Here is a 21,018-nt window from a genome sequence, read left to right on the forward strand (position 1 = left end):
ACCGCTGCGCCACCCAGGGATCCCATGTTTTAAGATTTTAAAGGGGGAACCAAGCAAGTGAGATTTTTAACCTGGCTTAAAAGTACCAGTCTTTCTTTCTTCTTTCTTTCTTTCTTTCTTTCTTTCTTTCTTTCTTTCTTTCTTTCTTTCTTTCTTTCTTTCTTTCTTCTTTCTTTCTTTCTTCTTTCTTTCTTTCTTTCTTTCTTTCTCTTTCTTTCTTTCTTTCTTTCTCTCTTTCTTTCTGTGTGTGTTGTTGTTGTTGTTGTTGTTGTTGTTGTTGTTTAAGCACAGAGAAAAGAAAACAGTGTGAATTAGGGCTCAGAAGGTCTGGGTTTGAATCCTAGTTTGTGACTTGATGTGTGCCGTAGCCTCAAGCAAGTAACTTAAACCTCTACAGGCTTCAGTTTCCCATCTGTCAACAGAAAAATCACTCCTGCTCTGCTCAGCCTCAAGGATGTTGTGGGGATCATGAGGCAATAATAGGTGCATACTTTTTGAACGATATACTATTCCCACGTAGAGTTTGCTATGAACAGAAACCTAGTTGCAGCATCTCTCAAATGCCTGACCAAATGAAAGCGTGATCTCTCTTCACCCAGTAATGAAAGGCAAGTTCAACAGAGGTGAGGAAAAGAACATCAATGCATTTTTGGGCTTTGCATTTCTATGGGAACCATTAGCACACTATTGTCTGTAGGGAGATATTCAATTATAAATGTATTTTTATGGCATGACAGACTGAGTACCTTTAGTCATTTAAATGATCGTCTCTGAAAAAAAGATGGATTCGCACAATCATGGTGACTAGTTGAAATTATGGCTCTCAAAAGGAATTTACTTTTTAAAAAAATGGTTGCTTTGATTTTATGTATGTGTGTGTATAAGCATATATATAATGCTTACTTTAAATGTGTGCATCCAGAAATGCTTTTAAGTGTACTTCATATCATTTTAACCTAAGCAAATAGCTTAATTAAGATTGACATGAAGAGTGCAGTGTTATGAAAGAAAATGTCATCACCTTTGTTGAAGAGTATGAGACTTTAACCTAGTATTCTTTTGTCTTTTGCAAACACGAGGCTACTGTGGTGATTAAGAGACATGGCAAGACTGGTCTACTATTTCTGGGAGAAAGAGTAGGTGGCCACAGGTAAGAGCCCAAATAAAAACTCTTATGTACCTGGGTGCCTGGTTGGCTCACTTAGTGGAGCATGTGACCCTCCATCTCAGGGCCATGGGTTTGAGCCTCTAGTTGGGTATGGAGATTATTTAAAAATAAAACCTTTAAAAAAAAAAAAAAAACCAAAACACTATAGCAAGTAGAATGAAATGATCTAGATGTCTCTCCCACACAGTAAAAGGACTTGAGACTTACCAAGTAAAACATCTCACATTGCCGTGGTTTGTTGATTCTGAGAAGCAGGCAAACTTGCCGTGCTGTGTGATGCTGCAGCGAAGCCTTCTTATTGCACTCCAGGGTTCACTTTCCAAAGGGCGATCATTCAGTTTGGGACTGGGCCACTAGCCTTGGCATCTTTATTCACACACTTCATGACTCTGTAGGATGGGGACAGGGATGAGGGTGGAGTCCTGCCTACAGTGGAGGCATTGGTTGCAACTGCTAATGGAGGAGGAAAACTAAGTTGCTGAAATATAGGCTTGGAGTTTATGTATGAATTTCAAGTGTCTGTGATACTCCTATTTGCCCAGCAGGGAACTCTCATGTGGCATATCCCACAGAAACTGGCACATTTGTAAGGATTTCTGAGGAACCAGATGGAGTTACCGGTTTCGCCCATTTTATTGGTTAATGTGTGGTGTGTTTGGGAAGGGATTGGTGTGTGTCTGGTGGTTTTGCCTGTGTCATCTAAGGTCACCATTCTGTCCTCTCAAGCTGAAAATACCACACTTCAAACCTGCCTCTTGACTACTGGTTGTTCATGTGTTTGGCAGCCTATAGCCTCCATTGTCTTCCCTGCATGTTTTAATCTTGCAACGCATGAAGCCTGTGGAATGAAGTATCCATATAATATAAATTGCAATAATCAGCTCTTGACAGATTTCTGCAAAATGTTTATGGATAACTTCCTTGAATGTCCTGAGACATTCTACAAAGAATCATTGTCAATGTTTCAGAGAGAAAGAAAAATGAGATAGCTATCTATACTATTTCTTCATTCTAGTATTGCATGTGCTTGGAAGCCAACCAGATTTCTAACAGGGTCTGAAATGTCAGCTGGAATGTACTGAATATATAGTAGAGGCTAAGATTAAATTTCCTTTGGTTTACTCAGATAAGCTGGGCATGGGGTTAGTTTGGGGGGGTGGGTGGAAGGGAGTCACTGGCCTAATAATATAATTCACTGCCCTTGAATAAATCTTTTCTTACTTTCCTCTTCGATTTGTGCCGATCTGTGCTTTTTGTCATTCCAGAGAGTTAGGCAATATTCAAGTCTACTAAATGGCATCTTGTTTGAATATATTCTTCAAAAATTATCATGAAAAAGAGGCATTAAATCACATAAACTTCTCTATACCATGAGAAAATAGAAATGAAGCAGTTTGAACAATTCCTTTATTCTCTCCCTAAATTGTACAAAGATGTGGAGTTTCCCCAATGAGAATGAATTTTCTTATAGCAGTCCCCAAACAGCATTACGTTGTTTGAAATTCAAATAGACAAGGATATTTTCTGTTTGATGAAAAACAATTTCTACTCCTAAGTTGCAAACAAAGCTGCTAAGTTCCCATGTCATTCCCAGACCCATTTGAATATAGCTGGAAACACTCCAGATTCAGCTCAGCATGTCAAGGAGCTTGGGCTTCTGGGGCGTTTTTTGGGTCACGTGTAAGGGTTTGGAAGGGCTCTTCAGAGCTCTCTGCACCTGTCTCCCTGCTGACACTGGCAGAAGCAGAGTCATTATTGCTGAGACTCAACGACTCATTTTTCTTTTTATACAATGGTTGTTGGCAATGTCTGGGCTTTCTTTTCTGCTATGGAGCCTTTCTTAACGTCCAGGAACTTCCAGTGGTCACTGACCCAGGCCCTCCCTCAGTATCGTCTCTAGGATCAAAATCCAGCCACCAAGAAATTCATGTTTTCTCAGCTCAGGGGAAAGAATCACCACACTCATGTGCTTTTACCTCTTAAGGAATTTCAACTGCCTTCTTATGCACATGGCTTAATAACAGGGAGGAAATTTCATATGTGACCGAGATGCTGTGACTTTACCATCATACCCTGGACCTAGACAATTATAGTTTATTGTTTAATTCATGAAACTAAAATGATGTAAGTTTCACGATTGTAGACACCTGGACCTGGATGGGGTACTCAAGGTAAGTCTTCAGCCTCAAACCAGAAATGTACATTAGTTATCTTTCAAAGAGTGTTTGTCTATCCTTATCCATGTTGGGAAACATATAAACAAAAAACTGGACTCACTTTTAAAAAAAAAGAGAGACAGACTTTCCGTCTGCATTCCCTATCCCCTTGGGAAAATGAGTAGACAGTAGCCTAAATCTTATCAGCACTCCTTCTCTTGGTTGAAAACTTTCCCCAAAGATAATTTGGTCTGATCATTCCTCTTGCTAGAGATGAGGGAATGAAGCCGAGAAAATCTCAAGGAATTATAGGTGTTTGAAGGAGAACAAGGGGGTAGAAGCTCGGTTTCCCTGACTAATCCATTGCTTTTAGAATCCTATCACTACATCTCCATGGCATAAAATCACCTTGGGCACTTGAGCAAAATTTTACAAATGACAATTTCAGCCGTTCCAAACCAGCCTCTGGAGTGTTGTCCTTGTGCTAAAATGGCATCTGTCTCTTTTCTACTGTTTGCACAAGGCCAGTGCAGGTAGGCGGGCTATACTTCCACTAGAGACTGCAGAATGCTTCTGAACTTTGAGGAAGAATTGGGGTAGGGCAGTGGTTTTCAAGCATTCACACCATGGTAGGAAATAGATTTGATATTGTGACCCAAATCCCAAATAACATGACTACGAAGATACAAGAATATGTATATAATATTACTGAAATAAATTCCTCAGAAAAATACTTGCCCTTACTACTTCAATGAATTCTGTTCTATTTTATTTAAAAAATATATTGTTTGTGACCCACTGAATTGATTTATGAATGGGCATGATTCTGTGGCTTTACTCAATGGGGATGTCCCTGGCTTGCCTCGTCATGCTATTCCTGCCCAAACTACAGCCGAACATATTTGTTTCTTAAAATAGACCCAGCCACACCCTATAAAACATTTCATTGGGTGCCATCTTGGTTGGTAGTCAGCATGATCAAAGGATTCTCCTGTGGGCATATCCATGGGTGTGTCCTAGGCAAGCAGCTGTGGTTTGAGGAACAGGCTTGTGTCTCCTTTTTCAAACTGCTGAATTATCTTTTGGATACCTCGCCCCCCATCTCCCTTACCCAGCAGGCGTGATCAAAAAATGGTTGCAGACCAACCTGTTCTATCAGTGCTATGACCTTGACCAAATCACTTAAAACCTTTGATCCTCAATCTCCTGATCTATAAAAGGGAAAAAATTAATTCTACCTCCAAGGCTATTGTGAAAGACAAGTGATACATTAAGTGTGAAACTGCCTTCTCAACTTCAAAGTAAATGTTAGGTATAATTATAATTTTACCTGTAACACTATAGGCCACGACACCATTAGAATTACAGGTACAAATGACACAGCAAACTGAAGCTCTGGGAGGGTTCCTGATACTTATATAACTCTCTGGTATTTAATAAACTAAGAAACACATTAATATGTTCTAAAAGCAGATTATTAAATCTGTCAGCATCTCTATGAAGTTATATGGTGCTACCTTAGAACCTATTGACTTAAATTCATAGAGACAGAAAGTAGGATAGTGGTTACCAGGGGCTGGAAGGAACAGTGTTTGATGGGGACAGAGTTTCAGTCTGAGATGATTAAAAATTCCTGGAGATAGATGGGATGGTGTAATGATGGCACATCAATGCAAATCCACTTAGTGCCATAGAACTATACCCTTAAAAATGGTTACAATTATAAATTTTATGTTATGTGTATTTCACCACAATAAAAAGGAAATAGTGACTTAAAACCATAACCCTTGAGGCTCCTGGATGGCTAAATTGGTTAAGTGTCTGCCTTCGGCTCAGGTCATGGTCCTGGGGTCCTGGGATGGAGCCCCGCATCATCAGCCTCCCTGATCAGCTGGGGGCCTGCTTTTCCTTCTCCCTCTGTTGCCCCCCACCCCCACTCATGCTCTTTCTCTCACTGTGCTCTCAATCCCTCCTAAATAAAAAAATAAATAAATAAATAAATAAATAAAGTCTTTAAAAAAAAAAAACACACAACCCTTTTAGAGTTAGGATTTGTGCAGGGCTCAGCAAGTTCACCCCATCTTGGCCTGTGTGGTGTCTCCTGGGACAATCCAGCTGGGAGTGGAGGATCTAAGATGGCTTCATTTACCACTTTGGTTCTGGCTCTTAGCTGAGGTGCCTCTGTTGTTCTCCACATGGCCTCTCAGCCTCCAAGTCTTCTCTCTACATGTGTCCTCTCTACATGTAGACAGAGTGTCCTTTACAAGGCAGCTGGGTTCTGACAGAGAAAGTAGAAGCTCCAGACCTCTTAAGGCCTGAGTATGAAGTCCCAGAAAGTTGTTTCCATCACATGCTGTTGGCCAAGCCAGTCACTGGAATGGCACAGATTCAGTGTGGAAGAGGACTATACATAGGCATAAATTCAAGGAGGCGTGGATCACTTAGGGTCATTTTGTAACAATCTGCAACAGCCTCCATGCCAAATTGCCAGCTAGAATTTCTCCCTTATTTTGCCTGATATTAAATTCTGTTCTAGTGCCACACATACAGATTAACAGTACAGGGTAGTGGTTCAGAGAGTGGACTTAGGGATAAAGCTTCAAATATTGGCTCTACCATGTATTGGCTGTGTGACCTTTGGCAAGTTATTCACCCTATATCTCAGTTTTCATATCTATAAAATGGGGACAGCAATAGTACTTATCTCATCATGTTGTGGTGAATATTGGAAGAGTGACTATGAGTAAAAACCTCCATAACGGTGCCTGACATGAAGTAAGAACTACATAAGAACTTGCTGTTATTGTTTTTGTCTCTTTTGTCAGAAAACAAAGGAAGAGGTAGTGTGGTGGGGAAGGGAATATTTAGGCTAAATACGACAGAAAGGCTGGAAACCCTTGCTTGGGTACACAGGACCTCCCTGCCTCACAGAGTTCTCACTTACATCTAAATCCCTTGCTGACATTTAAGCCTCTTTTCTTTTGTTCTGCCCCCAGGAGCCATGGAGAACAGCTGATCAACATCTCCCCATAATAATCCCCTGAACACCTGAAGACAGCTGTGAGAGCTTAAAGACTTGCTAAGGCTAATCTGAGCATAGGTAATTGAGTTGATGATATGTTCCAATGCATGTAAATCTGTGCCTGGGCACAGTTAGTGAGTTATAAGTAGTTACCTCCCACTTCTCTTCACTCCCCTAGGAGCTTGAAGCACAGATCTTCCCTTCCCTGAACGCAGTTGGGGAGTGAGTTTCCTCTTGCTGAGCAGAAACCTGTTCCAGGTTTCTGAGGAGGAAGATAAGGCAAGCAGGGGCTGGGAGATGCCACGTGTGTGGTACTCTGCTGGCTCAAACAAAGGGTTAAGCCCAGGAACTGATAAAATTGAACAGTTAATTAGCACCTACTGTTTACTACAGTGAGCTCTTGCTGAGCTCATTGGTGGCCCTAGTACCTAATCCCATGGGCACTTTTCTGTCCTGGGCAGCCTGATGGCATTTGTCATAGTCTCCTATTTTTGGAATGAGGCAGCACATTGTGGGGATTTTGAGTATTGGAGCCCGAATTCCCGGATTCAAGTCCTGTTTTGCCACTTACCAGCTGCACGACATCATGGAAGTTACTTAACCGGTCAGGTTCTTCATCTTCATCCTCATCTATAAAATGGGATTGATAATAGTACTATATTATTGGGTTGCTTGAAATATATTAATTTTTTTTTTCTGTGAACCTCTTAGCACATGGAGGAGACACAGTAAGAATTCAAGATATTTTTTTAGAATTCTTCTCCATTGACTTCCAGGATAGGGCTCTTCTGCCTCTTGGATCACTCCTTATATGCCTCTTTCATCCACCCATGAAAAATTGGCAGTGCCCCCAAGATTCTATCTTTGATCCTCCACTTTTATGATTTTGTATAACCTCTTCCGACTTCTATGGGGTTGAAGAGTGAGCAGGGATATTAGAGTTCAAGCAGTAATAGAGGTGATCAGAGTTTTGGCTCAGCCTAACTGGAAAGCCATATTAATATTTTGTTAATAATACCTTAGGCATCCAGCTAGGACACTAGAAAAAACATGTTTTAAAAATAAGGACCATATTCTAGAGCAATAGTTCTTGGATAATTGTTCCTCAACCACCAGCAGCAGCACCTGAAAGTTTGTTAGACATGATGCTGGAAATGCAAATTCTGAGGCCCCACCTCTGATCTACTGGATCAGACACTTGGAGGAAGGAGCCCAGAAATGTGTTTTAACAAGCTCTTTAGATGATTCTGATATATGCTACAGTTCAAGAGTCACTGTCTTGGAGGAAGACCTATTGTCCTAGGTCTGCCCTAGTTATGCCTAAAACTAAGCCTTGACAAGATCCACAGGGGAAATGGTTTGAAGATTGAGGACACTAAATTAGAGGAGCTTTTCTGAAGATCTACCCTAACAAAGTGGGAAAAAAAAGAAAAAAGAAAAATCTGCATAAGTTCAAAGTGAGCAACCAATGATTAACTGCCTACTAGAACAAAAACTAAAATTTTTCAAAGGAAGACAACAGAATCCAGAGTCTAAAATTTCTATAATTTATCACCTTTATCCTCTGGTATTACCATGAAAAATTATTATACAAGCGCAAAAATAAGAAAACAAAAGTAGACATTAGAAACTGACCCTAAAATTACTCAGATACTAGATTTAGTAAACAAAGACATTAAGGCAGCTATTGTATTTTCAAAGAATTAAAGGCAAATGTGTTCAAAATAAAGGAAAGTGTGATCTTAATGAGTAAATAAATAGGGGATAAGGAATCTCAGAAGAAAAATATAAACTATACAAAAATAAGCAAATGCAAATTCTTGAAACTTTCAAAATAAAATAACAAAATTCTTGGGGCCCCTGGGTGGCTCAGTGGTTGATCTGACTTTGGCTCAAGTCATGATCCTGGGGTCCCGGGATTGAGTCCCACATCAGGCTCCCTGCAGGGACCCTGTTTCTCCTTCTGCCTGTGTGTATCTCTCTCTGTGTGTCTCTAATTAATAAATAAAATAAAATATTAAAAAAATAATAAAAATAATAAATAAATAAATAACAAAATTCTCTAAGGGTTTTAACAGGAGAAGGAAAATTCCAGAAGAATCCTCTAAAGTTCAATTGAGGGCAGCCTTGGTGGCCCAGCAGTTTAGCACCACCTTTGGCCCAGGGTATGATCCTGGGAACCAGGGATCGAGTCCCACATTGGGCTCCCTGCATGGAGCCTGCTTCTCCCTCTGCCTGTGTCTCTTCCTCTCTGTCTCTCATGAATAAGTAAATAAATAAAATCTTAAAAAAAAAATAACGTTCAATTGATAAAAATTATACAATGTGAAGAACAGAAAAAAAAACCCTGAATAAAATGAATAGATCCTCAGAGACCTGTGGTACAGTATCAGACATGATGTAATTGGTGTCCCAAAGGAGAAGACAGTAAGAATAGGACAGAAAATAATCAAAGAAATAATGGTCAACATCACAAATCTGATGAAAATATCAACTTCACAAATCCAAAAAGTGAGCCCTAGGCAATATAAATATGAAGAAAAACATACCTAGGTCCACCATTGTCAGATTGCTGGAAAATAAAAAAAAAAAATAAAGAGAAAAATTAGAAAGCAGTCAGAGAAAAATAACACATAACATATAGGGCAACAATATGTGGAAATAATCAAACTGCTTGAGAAACCAGAGGGAACAAAAGACAATGGCATGACCGCTTTGAAGTGCTAAAAGAGTCTAATTCCAGATTTAACACCTTCTCACTCCACTCTCTTCTCCATTTGAATTACTGGTCACCATCTCTTTCCTTTTCCACGTCAGAAAACGGAATCATTCTAGACACCTGTTTTTCCCCCATCCTGGTATCATCATCCAGGAGATCTTGATACTACTTTTTAAATGTCATTAAACTAGTCCCACTGTTCATCTCCACTGTTGCTGCTTTAAGTCAGGCTCTTGCTAGCTCTAGTTTGAAGCTCAGTTTCAGGACTCAGATTGCCTGGGTTTGAATTTTGGCTTTACGCCATCTATTAGGTGCAACTTTGGGCACATTCTTTGACTTTTCTGTATCTCAGTTTCTTGATCTGTAAAATGGGAATAATAATTTAAAAAAAAATTATTTGTGGAGACTTTTAAGAATGCTACAGTTACAAATATCCTTCAAACCTCAGTGACCAACAACTGCACCTCATATTACATGCCCACTGGAAGTCAATGGGGCTCTGCTATCTATTGTTATTCTGGAATCCAGACTAAAGAAGCACCACCATTTGGAATACTGCCAGTCACCATGGCAGAGGAAAAGCCAAGAATCTGACAAATTATATTCTAGTTCTTAGTTCTTAAAGACCACTAATTCTGAAAGCTTCCACCATTTCATTGGCTACATTAGGTCACACAGTCACATTAAAAGGAGATCAGAAATGTGTGGTTTTACTTCCTACTCAGAACTAGGATATGAGAGTAGCTAGTGCTAGTGTCTAAATATTCCTGATTCTTGAGGCGCCTGGGTGGCTTAGTCAATTAAGCATCTGACTCTTGATTTGGGCCTACATCATGGTCTCAGGGTTTGGGGATTGAGCCTCAGATCATGCTCTGTGCTTGGTAAGCAGTCTGCTTCTCTTTCTCTGTCACTCTCTCCACCCATGCACACCCTTCTCTCTCTCTAAAATAAATAAATCTTTAAAATAAATAAATAAATAAATAAATACTCCTGATTCTCCTTTTGAGCACATGGTAGGATTGCACTTCCTTGCCTCCCTGGAAAGGAGTTGACTATGGAGTTGACTATGGCTCTGTGACACTTGGGCAGAAGCTTTCTGAGCCCAGAGACAATAAGCCACATTCACTTCCCACTGCTATGATGATCCTGTCTTGAAGTTATAAGGTATGTATTGAAATAAAACTCCCTTTACTCTGGGTTTTTTGTGACTATGAGGAGCATTGCCCCCTGGCCAACCTACATGGGACATGTGGCATGAGCAAATAATTATTTTTATTGTTTTAAATAATGTTGATTAATTATTTGGGGGTTGTTTCTTTAAAAAAAATTATTTAGAGAGAGAGAAAGAGAGAGTGGGGTACAGTGGGAGGAGGCAAGGGACAGAGGGAGGAGAGATCATCTCAAGCAGACTCCACACTGAGCATGGGGCCTGATGTGGGACTCAATCGCAAAAACCCTGAGATCATGACCTGAGTCAAAATCAAGAGTCTGACGCTTAACCAACTGAACCACCCAGGCATCCCTTGGGGTTGTTTCTTGTCACAGCATAACCTAACCCATCCTAATATATTACCTTATAGGATCAATGTGAGGATTAAATGAGATAACATAAAGGGGCACCTGGGTGGCTCAGTTGGTTAAGCATCCAACTCCAGATTTTGGCTCAGGTCATGATCTCAGGGTTTTGAGATAGAGCCCCATGTTAGGCTCTGCACTGGGCATGGAGCCTGCTTAAGATATTCTCTCTCTCTCTGTCTCTCTCTCCCTCTGCCCATCCCTTCCCTATCTAAAAAAAATAAAAATATATTAGTTAACATGTCAAGTGCTTGACACATGATTAACACTCAATATATGTGAGTAATCATCATTCTTGCCCAAACCCTTGTAGTAACCTCCTAATCACTGGTCTCCAATCCTGCCCCATTTACTCCAACTACATTGCCACCAAAGCCATCTTCCTAAAATGTGAATCTGACCGTTTCACTTCCTTACTTAAAACCCTTCCGTTTCTCCTGACTTTGATAAAGCCTAAATTCCCTAGCAGGGGTCAAGACCTTCCATGGTCTGGACCCTGCCTGCCCCTCCAGTCTCATCTCCCAGAGATCCCCCGGGATCCAGCCACATTAAGCAACTATTGTTGCCTGTTCTTGCTATGCTCTTTCTTACACTCTGGTATCATTGCAAATCCTGTTCCTTCTGCCTGGAGTACCCTTTCTTCTCTTGCCCGTCAAGCAAACTGTTTATCATCCTTGAAGACAGCTCAAAAATCATCTACTCTGATACATTTAGTAAGAATTAACTACAGTCCTCTGTTTTGCCCCAATTTTTTTTGTTTGCTTATCTATTTTCATTAGACTGTGGCCCTCAATGGCAAGGTCTGTTCCCACTTCATCTGTAACCCCAGTGCCTAGAACAGTGCCTGGCATGAGCCAAATACGTACTCACTGCCTGTTTATTGAAAGAATGAATGAATGAATGTTTTTTGAAATTCTGTTTCTAATATGGTTCATTAATTGGGACATACCAAGATGGGAAAGTTTCCAATTTTTCTTCTTACACATGAAAGAATCTAAATAGAAAAAAGTTTCTCAAAATAAAAGCAGTGCAAACTAATTTGTAACTCAATATTTTTTATTCTGAATATCTCACTGCTGATCCCTAAATTCAGCAATATGGTTACCACATCAGTGGTAGCATAATATAATAAGTAGAGTTAATAGCTGTTGCACAAAATGCTTATTTTTTGACATTTTGACTACCTGAGATACTTGATATGACAATATTTTTGATCTAATGAAAGAGATAAACCACCAATAGATAAAACATCTCAGGAATATATCGCTTATTTGTATTTTCTGGGTGTACTTTCTTTTACAAATTGTGGTTTTCATAACCTTGAATACCTACAGTCACTTTTCTGGAGGGATTGCTGCTTTTCCTATGGCATTTTTTTTACTATTCCTTTAATCATCAGTGTTCTTGAGAGCTCTATATTGTTTCTCTCTTTGTGAGAATAGTAGCCTTTTTCTGTGGAATTTTCAGAAACTTTTACTTCTACTTCTATCATAAAATCCATAACCATCACAGAGGTAGAGACTGAGATTTTTCCAACAAAGCTTTCCCTTTATGAGTTCATGATCTGATTTCCATGGACCACCATAAATTCTTCAACACTTATATTGCCCACTGCTATCAAACTACCATGGTTCTACAAGGGTGATGCATCCGATAGCAAAATTTCTAAATGAGAGAACTCTAAAATCCTAAGAAATATATTTTCAAAGACTTATAGGGATCCCTGGGTGGCGCAGCGGTTTGGCGCCTGCCTTTGACTCAGGGCGCGATCCTGGAGACCCGGGATCGAATCCCACGTCAGGCTCCTGGTGCATGGAGCCTGTTTCTCACTCTGCCTGTGTCTCTGCCTCTCTCTCTCTCTCTCTGTGACTATCATAAATAAATAAAAAAAAAAAAAAAAAAAAAGACTTATAAAGATCAGAGAGTGCCTGGGTGGTGTACTTGGTTAAGTGTCTGACTCTTTGGTTTGGTTGGTTTTAGCATAGGTGGTGATCTCAGGGTGGAGATCTAGCCCTGCATCAGGCTTGTGCTCAGTACAGAGTCTGCTTAAGACTCTTTCTCCCTCTCCCCATGCCCCTCTCCCTATCACTAAAAATTAAATAAATAAATCCTTAAAAAAATCAGAGCAGAAGTTGAGGTGAGAAGGACATGCGATCATAAAAAAAGGAGATCCGGGTATATATATACTTGAGATCTATACTTGATCTATACTTGAGATCCGGGTATAAACTGGCGTGTGTATCTCGTGTGTAGTAGAGTACAGGGACCCAGAGTGACTTCACGTAGAAAACTGTCTGTACAGGTTAAGTCTTCAGAAAAAAGAAAACATGGCTAATGAAGAGATAAGTGTAGCTCTCAGGAAGGGCATGACTCATAACTTTAAGACTTCTGAGAAAGAACTGTGGCACCTCCTACGTGGACTAGCCCTTAGATCTGGGAGGCAGGATGACTGTACTTGGCAGAGGGGAGGAAAGAGAAGAGCGGAAACATAGTTCTGGGAAAGGAAAAGGACACCTCCAAAAATATGCTCTCTTCTCATACACCAAGACAAAAATGGCTTCAGCCAGAGTTGGTGATTTCCAAAAAGGAAATTGAAAATTCCACAAAAGAAAGAGTGTGAGCAATAGCACAGCCATGTAGACATTGGTTGGAAAACATATTATGGAAGGTGGTAATTGCACTGACATTTTAGGTTTAAATAGTCTGTGGCATTATCAGGGAGACCTGTCCAGTGTTCAGAATTCTGTCCGTAAGAAAACAGGCTCCCAGGTGAAAGTAAGACTAGAGTACAGGCTGTTTTTTTCAATTGTGGTGGGTAGTAGTCAAGCAATCACCTCTTTCAAGTGCATAACACCTTCAGCAGAACCTGGCTAGCCACAGGGTGAAGAGGGACTGGCAAATTAAACATATAATGGTCACTGGACAGAAATGTCCATTTTTATTTTTACAAAGAAACAAATTGAACAGATCCAAGGGGACAAAAGGAATATAGTTTCTGAGGTCCCTTCTTTTGTGGGTGGTGGTGTCTCAAACACTCTGAACATGTGGATTGCTTATTGTTAGCATGTGCTTTAGAGAGAGGCAATATCAGATCACATAACAAAATTGAATCTTATTAGCAAGGTGTTCCCAATGTTGATGGATACAGATTGAAACTGTAGTTGTTGGTTTTCCATTTTCTAGACTTGTTTCAGATAATAGACCAGGGGATAAGATTGCTTTTTATTATTTCAGGTGAAGTGAATGAATGAAGTAGAAATGATGAGCTCTGTAGAATTATTTGCTGATATTGTTAGGATTTCAGAGATTGGGGGCACCTAGATGATTAAGTGGGTTAAACCTCTGACTCTTGATTTCGGCTCAGGTCATGACCTCAGGGTCATGAGACAGAGGCCCATGTCAGGCTTCACTCCAGGCATGGAGCAGAGCCTGCTCAAGATTCTTCCTCCCTCTCCTTCTACCTGCCGCCCCCCCAACTTGTGGGTGCTCTCTCGTGCTCTTAAAAAATAAAAAAAGGATTTCAGAGATGGATTGGATGTGTTCTCTCCTCATGATGGGCAATGTTCCATCTGTCGTTCTGTGGTAGCTTGAAAAGCAAATAAATTATTAGTCTGGTTGAGACATACTTTTCTCCAACTGAGTTTCTTTGCATTTTCAAGTTAAAATCTGAATAGCTTTTCCAATTTTAGAAACAGGTGAAAGGCTATTTTCATTTTGAGTAACATTATCTGAAAACAAGTTTTTTCCAAGAATTCTCTAATTGTTTCAGAGAATGTCTGAAACACCAAAAGCTGGAACCACTGGATTAGTTTGGGATTTAGGAGTCCTCTGTGACAAACAACTAGGCCAAGTTGAAATTTTGTTTGCACAAAAGACCAGAGATAAAGGAAATCCATCTTCAAAATATCCTTGAAAAGCATTATGTCATAAGAGCATGCCAACATAAGGAGTCAGCAATTTGGTGAGACTTAGGATTAACAGCTATACAGGGTGGTTTCTATGGTTGGTTAATAATGCTCCTAAATTCAGAGAGTATTTTTTTCTCTGACTCATGTGGGTCAAGCAGAGGGCAGTGTACGAGTAGGGAATGGTGGCATGTAGCTGTTAATACCATATTCTAACATTATTATTGACTTTATATACTTTTAATGACAATGCATAATTTATCTCAAAATTTCAAATAATCTTAAAGCAGGATGTGAGATTTTTATGTTGATTAAATAGATGCACTGGTTAAAATGAACCAATGTTGTATGAGGACCATTGGGGTCCCTCGTTTAGACTGCTTTTTTGAAAGAGTCCAGGGTAGTCCTTTTATATAGATTGATCACAATTCATAATAGCTATCATCATTTAAAACTACAATCTCAAGAGAAATCATAAAATCGAAATCTTCCCATCCAACCACTAGTGACTTTCAAGTCTGATGCTACAAGGATATCTGCTCTTTCTTCCAAGGATCCACCTTTGTTAGCAGCAAAACAGACAAAGCCAACATCCCAGTGATCCTTTTCTATAGGAAGGTAAAGTCTGTCTGCTTTCAGAGTAGTAGCTACTTCCACCACCAACACACTATAACTGTGTTCAAAAGGAAGTGCTGTCAGAGTAACCTCCCAGAATACACAGAGCCTCACAGGAAGTACTTAACTGTTGCACAGACCCTTTCAAATAGATTGAATAGCCCCACAATGGCTTATCTGAATCCTCCACTCAAAGCTTACCCTGGATGGTAGGGTCAGATTGAGAGGTCAATTGTTATAAATGTGTCTGCAAGAATAGCCACCCAAAACCTCCCCTGAGCCAATGCAGTTGCTCATCACCAGATGTTAAGCAGGTACCAATGGCTTTCTACCTTAAATACATGCACATCAATCTTTTAGATTTCACTACTATTACCTCACGAAGAGGCCCAATATCAGAAAGTTCTAGATCAGTGGTTCCCAACTTTCTTCTTTATTGGAATCTCCTTATTAATATCAACACATTTTTACTGGAAAATAAAGGAAAAGAAAGAAAAAACTTTCAGACCTAGTTCTAGCAAACTTCCAACCAACTTGGACTGAGATTCAAAACAAATATATGAATCTCAGTTCAAAGACAGATTTTCCAAAAACTGCTAAGTCCTTATCAGACAAGGCTGAGGTACAAAAAGATCTAAACTATGGCTGTACATAATTCTAATATGTAAGATCTTTAATTCAAATCTTATTACTTAAAAAAAAAAAGATTTTTTTTAAAGATTTTATTTATTTATTCACGATAGACAGAGAGAGAGAGAAAGAGAGAGAGGCAGAGATACAGGCAGAGGGAGAAGCAGGCTCCATGCCAGGAGCCTGATGCGGGACTCAATTCCGGGACTCCAGGATCGCACCCTGGGCCAAAGGCAGGCACCAAACCGCTGAGCCACCCAGGGATCCCCAAAAAGGTGGTTTCATCTAGGTTTGTTGTTTCCCTTCCCCCTAATTATGTCCCCAAATTAACAAAATTGCTCATATTTTGGTATATAAAATCACCTTTATAGTACTGCATACTGTTAATTATCACATGAATATTGTACAGTATAATATTACCAGGATTGAGTAGCTTTGAGTAATATTCCAAGGAAGAAAACGTCTTTCACTAGCTAACTATATTTGCAGCCACTGGCCCCTCCTGGGCAGAGACACATGCTGCTTCTCAGCAGGAAAGAGTTAGTCCTAGAGGTGCCATATTGTTGAATGCAGATAGAGATTCACTGACGTCAGCATTTTCCTGACTCTGCACACAATTGATAGGTGATACTCAAGCAATTTGGTATTGTCATTGCTCTAGCTTCTGAACACAAAGAGCTCTGTTGTATCTGTTGAGAGCCATCTTTGGAAGAAGAGGGCCTGAAGTCCATTATCAAAAATAGCAAATGTTCTACCATTTACATGTCCCAATCCCACATGAACCTTAGGGGATCCACACTAGGCAACCAGAACAGATATTTTCATTCTTAGCTGAATGTCCTCAAAAATTCCTTGCAATATTGCACTGACAGCTAGCATGTTACCACAGAGAATGGGACAGAAGCCAGATTTAGCCTTTAATTTAAAGAATCCTGGTTTCTAGAGGTCCATTTATCTGCACTACCATGACTATAAATAAGAACGTCCCTAAATGCTGCTATATTTGCTAGTAAATGTGAATGACCATATTGATACCAGAGTATCAAAGCCAAGCTTAAAGTCCATAGCAAAGATAAATACTTTAGGGATGCCTGGGTGGTTCAGTGGTTGAGTGTCTGCCTTTGGCTCAGGTCGTGATCCCTGGGTCCTGGGATTGAGTCCCCCATTGGGCTCCCTGCAGGGAGCCAGCTTCTCCCTCTGCCTTTCTCTGTGTCCTCATGAATAAATTTAAAAAATTAAAAATTTTTAAAAATTAAGAAAAATAAAAACTTTAGAATAACACATTCTTTTGGTGAAAGGACTGGGAAAACAGGCACTCATATACTGTAGAAAGGAATTTAAATTGGTCCAACTGCCATGGAAGACAACTTGGCAATAGATGTCAACACTGCATAGGCTTTTTTTGCACATACTTTTTAGCCAAGCAATTCCACGTCTAGAAATTTATCCTTCAGAAATCCTGTGTATCTGATGTGCAGAATGACATATGTACAAAGGTATTAATCACAGTATTATTTATAATAGAAAAGTTTGAAAATGAAATGTTCATCAGAGGACTCAACAGAGGACTGGTAAAATAGAAGACTGGTTGAATCAATATGGTGTACCCTTCCAGTGGAATACTCTACTGTCATCAAAAGAATGAGGCAGCTCCTTATGTGCTAAGGATCCTTATGGAAGGATCTCCATGAGACACTGCTGAATGGCAAGATTCTGCACAGAATACAGTATTATCATCTGTGTTAAAAACATATCTGAAAAATGTCTGTATGACATATTATCATAGAAGCATTTATACTATAGTTTATGTATCGACTATCTCAGGAAGATACATGAGAGCCTAGCTCTGCTTCAGGGAGCTCAGTGTGTGGATACCTAGGATAGAAGAAAAACTTTTTACTGTTTCTCTTTTTTTGCATTCTTTTAAGTTTTGTGGGATATGCAAATTTTGCTAATTCGGTAAGTAAATAAATAAAACACAATTTGAAAAATCCGTGCCACTCTTATAAGAGAGTAGGTTAGGCCGGGGAAGAAGAAAGAAGCCTTTAAGTGACTCACTTCTGCTACTTCTTCGTAGCTCTGATGAAAGTGGAGATGGGTCAAATTTATTTGCTTAACAAACACTTCATATAGTAAGTACTTCTCCGCACCAGGCCCTGTTGTGAGCACTTTATAAATATTTAATTCAATCTTCACCACAACCCTATGAAGTAAATGATGTTTTACAGATGAGAAAACTAAGCACAGAGAGATTAAGTAACTTGCCCAAGGCCACATAGAAAGCAAATGTCAGAGACAGGATTTGAACCCTAGCAGTGTGGCTCTAGGACTTATGCTTTTTATAAAAGATGCTGCCTTGTGCCTTATGATGTCATGGTGTGAAAACTATGTGATGTCATCAGTGTGAAAACCATGCCTTGGTTGTCTTTAATATAGTCAACCAAAATAGTCATAGCTGAAATGAATTCATTGTGGATGTGATGTGCAGAGGCCATTCCTTCCCTATTTTATTTATTTATTTATTTTTAAAGATTTATTTATTTATTCATTCAGAGAGAGCAAGAGAGAGGCAGAGACACAGGCAGAGGGAGAAGCAGGCCCCATGCAGGAAGCCCCATGCGGGACTCGATCCCGGGTCTCCAGGATCACACCCCAGGCTGCAGGCGGCACTAAACCGCTGCACCACCGGGGCTGCCCTCCTTCCCTATTTTAAAGTGACTTCAGCCAACTCCCAGAATTCAGCTGGTATCTATACTATAAAAGCCTGAGCTTATGGTCCTATGGCGATAAACTCACCACAAAGTACATGAGAAGGAAGAGGAAGGGTAACAGCTTTGCCAAAATGAGTTGATAAAGCAGAGAGATATAATTCACTCAGAAGAAAAAGGAGAAACTCAATCTCTCTTTGTTAAATTAGATCAAATAGAATTTCCAAATCAAGTCATCAAATCAATGCTCCAGTTAAAACAGAGATCACTTGCAGCACCCGGGTGGCTCGGTCGATTAAGCGTTCAACTCTTGATTTTAGCTCAGGTCATGATCTCAGGTTGTGAGATTGAGCCCTGCGTCCTGGGTCAGGCTCTTCCCCAAGCAGGGAGTCTGCTTAAGATTCTCTCTTGGGCAGCCCGGGGGGCCCAGCGGTTTAGCGCCACCTTCAGCCCAGGGCCTGATCCTGGAGGCCGGGGATCCAGTCCTGTGTCAGGCTCCCAGCATGGAGCCTGTGTCTCTGGGTGTGTGTGTGGGGGGAGGTGTCTCTCATGAGTAAATGAATTAAAAATCTTAAAAAAAAAAAAAAAAAAAAAGATTCTCTCCTTCTGCCCCTTACCACTTTATCCCCCTGCTAGCAAGAGCATGTTTTCTTTCTCTAAAAAAACAGAGATCACTTATTATGTTCAAAGTACCACAAGAAGCAGGGGAAGAAAAAGCAAATCCCGTGGCACTTGTTAACATATTGAAACACACATACACAGTTGCTTTCAACACAACCCTCTCTCCAAGGCCTGGCTCTGTAAATATTAGCTTGATAAAGACACTTATTATGTTCAAAGGACTATTTTAACATTTATAAATATGAGAAAGATAATAATATGTACCATAGACAGTATAGTTTTGTCTTATACTTGATTCACTCAGCTGAGAAACTTACCTATACTGTACCTTCCTCCAAAGGGGTCCTTATGTGTAACAGTGGCAAGGTTAATTGTCTACTATTTTACACATATACATTATCTCTAATTCTCAAGAAGTTGTCTGAGGAAGGCATTTGTTGTAGGCAAAGATTTTAAGATGACCCTCAAAGGTGTCTTGCCCTGATCCCTGGCACCTGTGAATGTGATGCGCTTTCACTCTGGCGGATGATAGCATGTTATATGGCACAGGTGACCTTAAGAAATGGAGATTATTTGGGTGGGCCTGACCTAAATACACAAGCTCTGAAAAGCAGAGCTTAAGCTTTTCAACTTAAACGGTTGAGAGCAGAAGTCCCAGACACCCCAAATGTGAGAAAGACCTGATACGCAGGCCCTGGTTTGAAGATGCAAGGGCACGGGAAGAGAAATCTGTGTGCAGTCTGAGAGCTGAGGGGGACCCCCGGGCTGACAGCCAGCAAGGAAACAGGGACCTCAGTCTGACAACTACCTGCAAGGAACTGAGTTCTGCCAAGAACAGGAATGCACGTAGAAGGGGGCCTGAGCTCTCGGTGAGAGCACAGCCGAGATACCGGATTCCAGCCTGGGAGGCTCTGACTCAGTTACGCCATCTGGGACTTCTGACCTGCACGGCTGTGAGGTAATAAATGGGTGTTGTTCCAATCCTCTAGATGTGTGCTGAGTTGTTACGCAGCAGCAGCAAAACGAATCCAGTGTTAATGCCCCCCTCTTACAGGAGGAAGCTGAAACTCAAAGAAGTAAATTGGTTAAAACTCTCTCTCTCTCTCTCTCTCTCTCTCTCTCTCTCTCTCTCTCTCTCTCGGCGAGGGAGGATTTGACTTAGATCTGACTTCAGAGCCAGTTCGCTTTTCTCCCTCCCTGCCACACCACCTATGACAACCTGCCCACGCAGCTGCTAAGAAAGGAGTTAACCAACCAGGAGCTGCGGAGGGAAAAGGAATAAAGCTTTCTCGGCTTGAGGAAAGGATGAGTCAGATCCTTATTTTTAGAAACCAACCTGAAACTTTGGCTGAACAATCGCTTCGGTCTCTGCCCCGATCTGGATCCGAGGGAGTGCCCTCCCCTCACCTGCTTTGCTTGAGATGTGTAAGTGGGTCTCCTGTTCCGGCCTCAGGCACTAGGTGACTGATTTCCAAACGTCTGAAGCTGAATGGATTTAGCCAGATTAACATTCTAACAGCAAGAAGCAGTTAGGGGAAGAAAAAGCAAATCCTGTGGCACTTGTTAACATATTGAAACACGCATACACAGTGGCTTTCAACACCACCCGCTCCCCAAGGCCTGGCTCTGTAAATATTAGCTTGATAAAGACGCGTCCGTTTAAAAAGGAGGCGTTTTGAAGAGCAGTTTCCACCAGGAGCTGGGCCCAGCAACCTGTGTGACCTTGCCTTCCTCTGTCCAGCTCTCTCCCTCCGAGCACAGGGCCCCTGGGCATTCTCTTGAATGTGCCACGCCCTACACTGCCTCAGGGCCATTGCATTTCTGTTCCCCCTGGCCTAGAACATTCTTCCTCTTGTCCCTGCCCTTAATTCTGATCACTGCTCAAATGACGTCTTACTG

At 40.6% G+C, this 21,018-nt stretch overlaps 1 long non-coding RNA gene across 1 annotated transcript; it reads right to left on the reverse strand.

Moving 5' to 3' along the window:
- Positions 1–1,381: 1,381 nt before the first annotated feature.
- On the reverse strand, positions 1,382–20,588 carry LOC121489269. Its single transcript, XR_005987314.1, has 4 exons — positions 20,456–20,588; positions 8,896–8,918; positions 6,918–6,976; positions 1,382–1,557 (listed from the first exon to the last, which is right to left on the reverse strand). It is a non-coding gene; the product is annotated as an uncharacterized LOC121489269 (long non-coding RNA).
- Between the last annotated feature and the right edge of the window lie 430 nt (positions 20,589–21,018).

This window comes from Vulpes lagopus, chromosome 4 (assembly GCF_018345385.1).
Source record: "Vulpes lagopus strain Blue_001 chromosome 4, ASM1834538v1, whole genome shotgun sequence".
NCBI lineage: Eukaryota > Metazoa > Chordata > Mammalia > Carnivora > Canidae > Vulpes > Vulpes lagopus.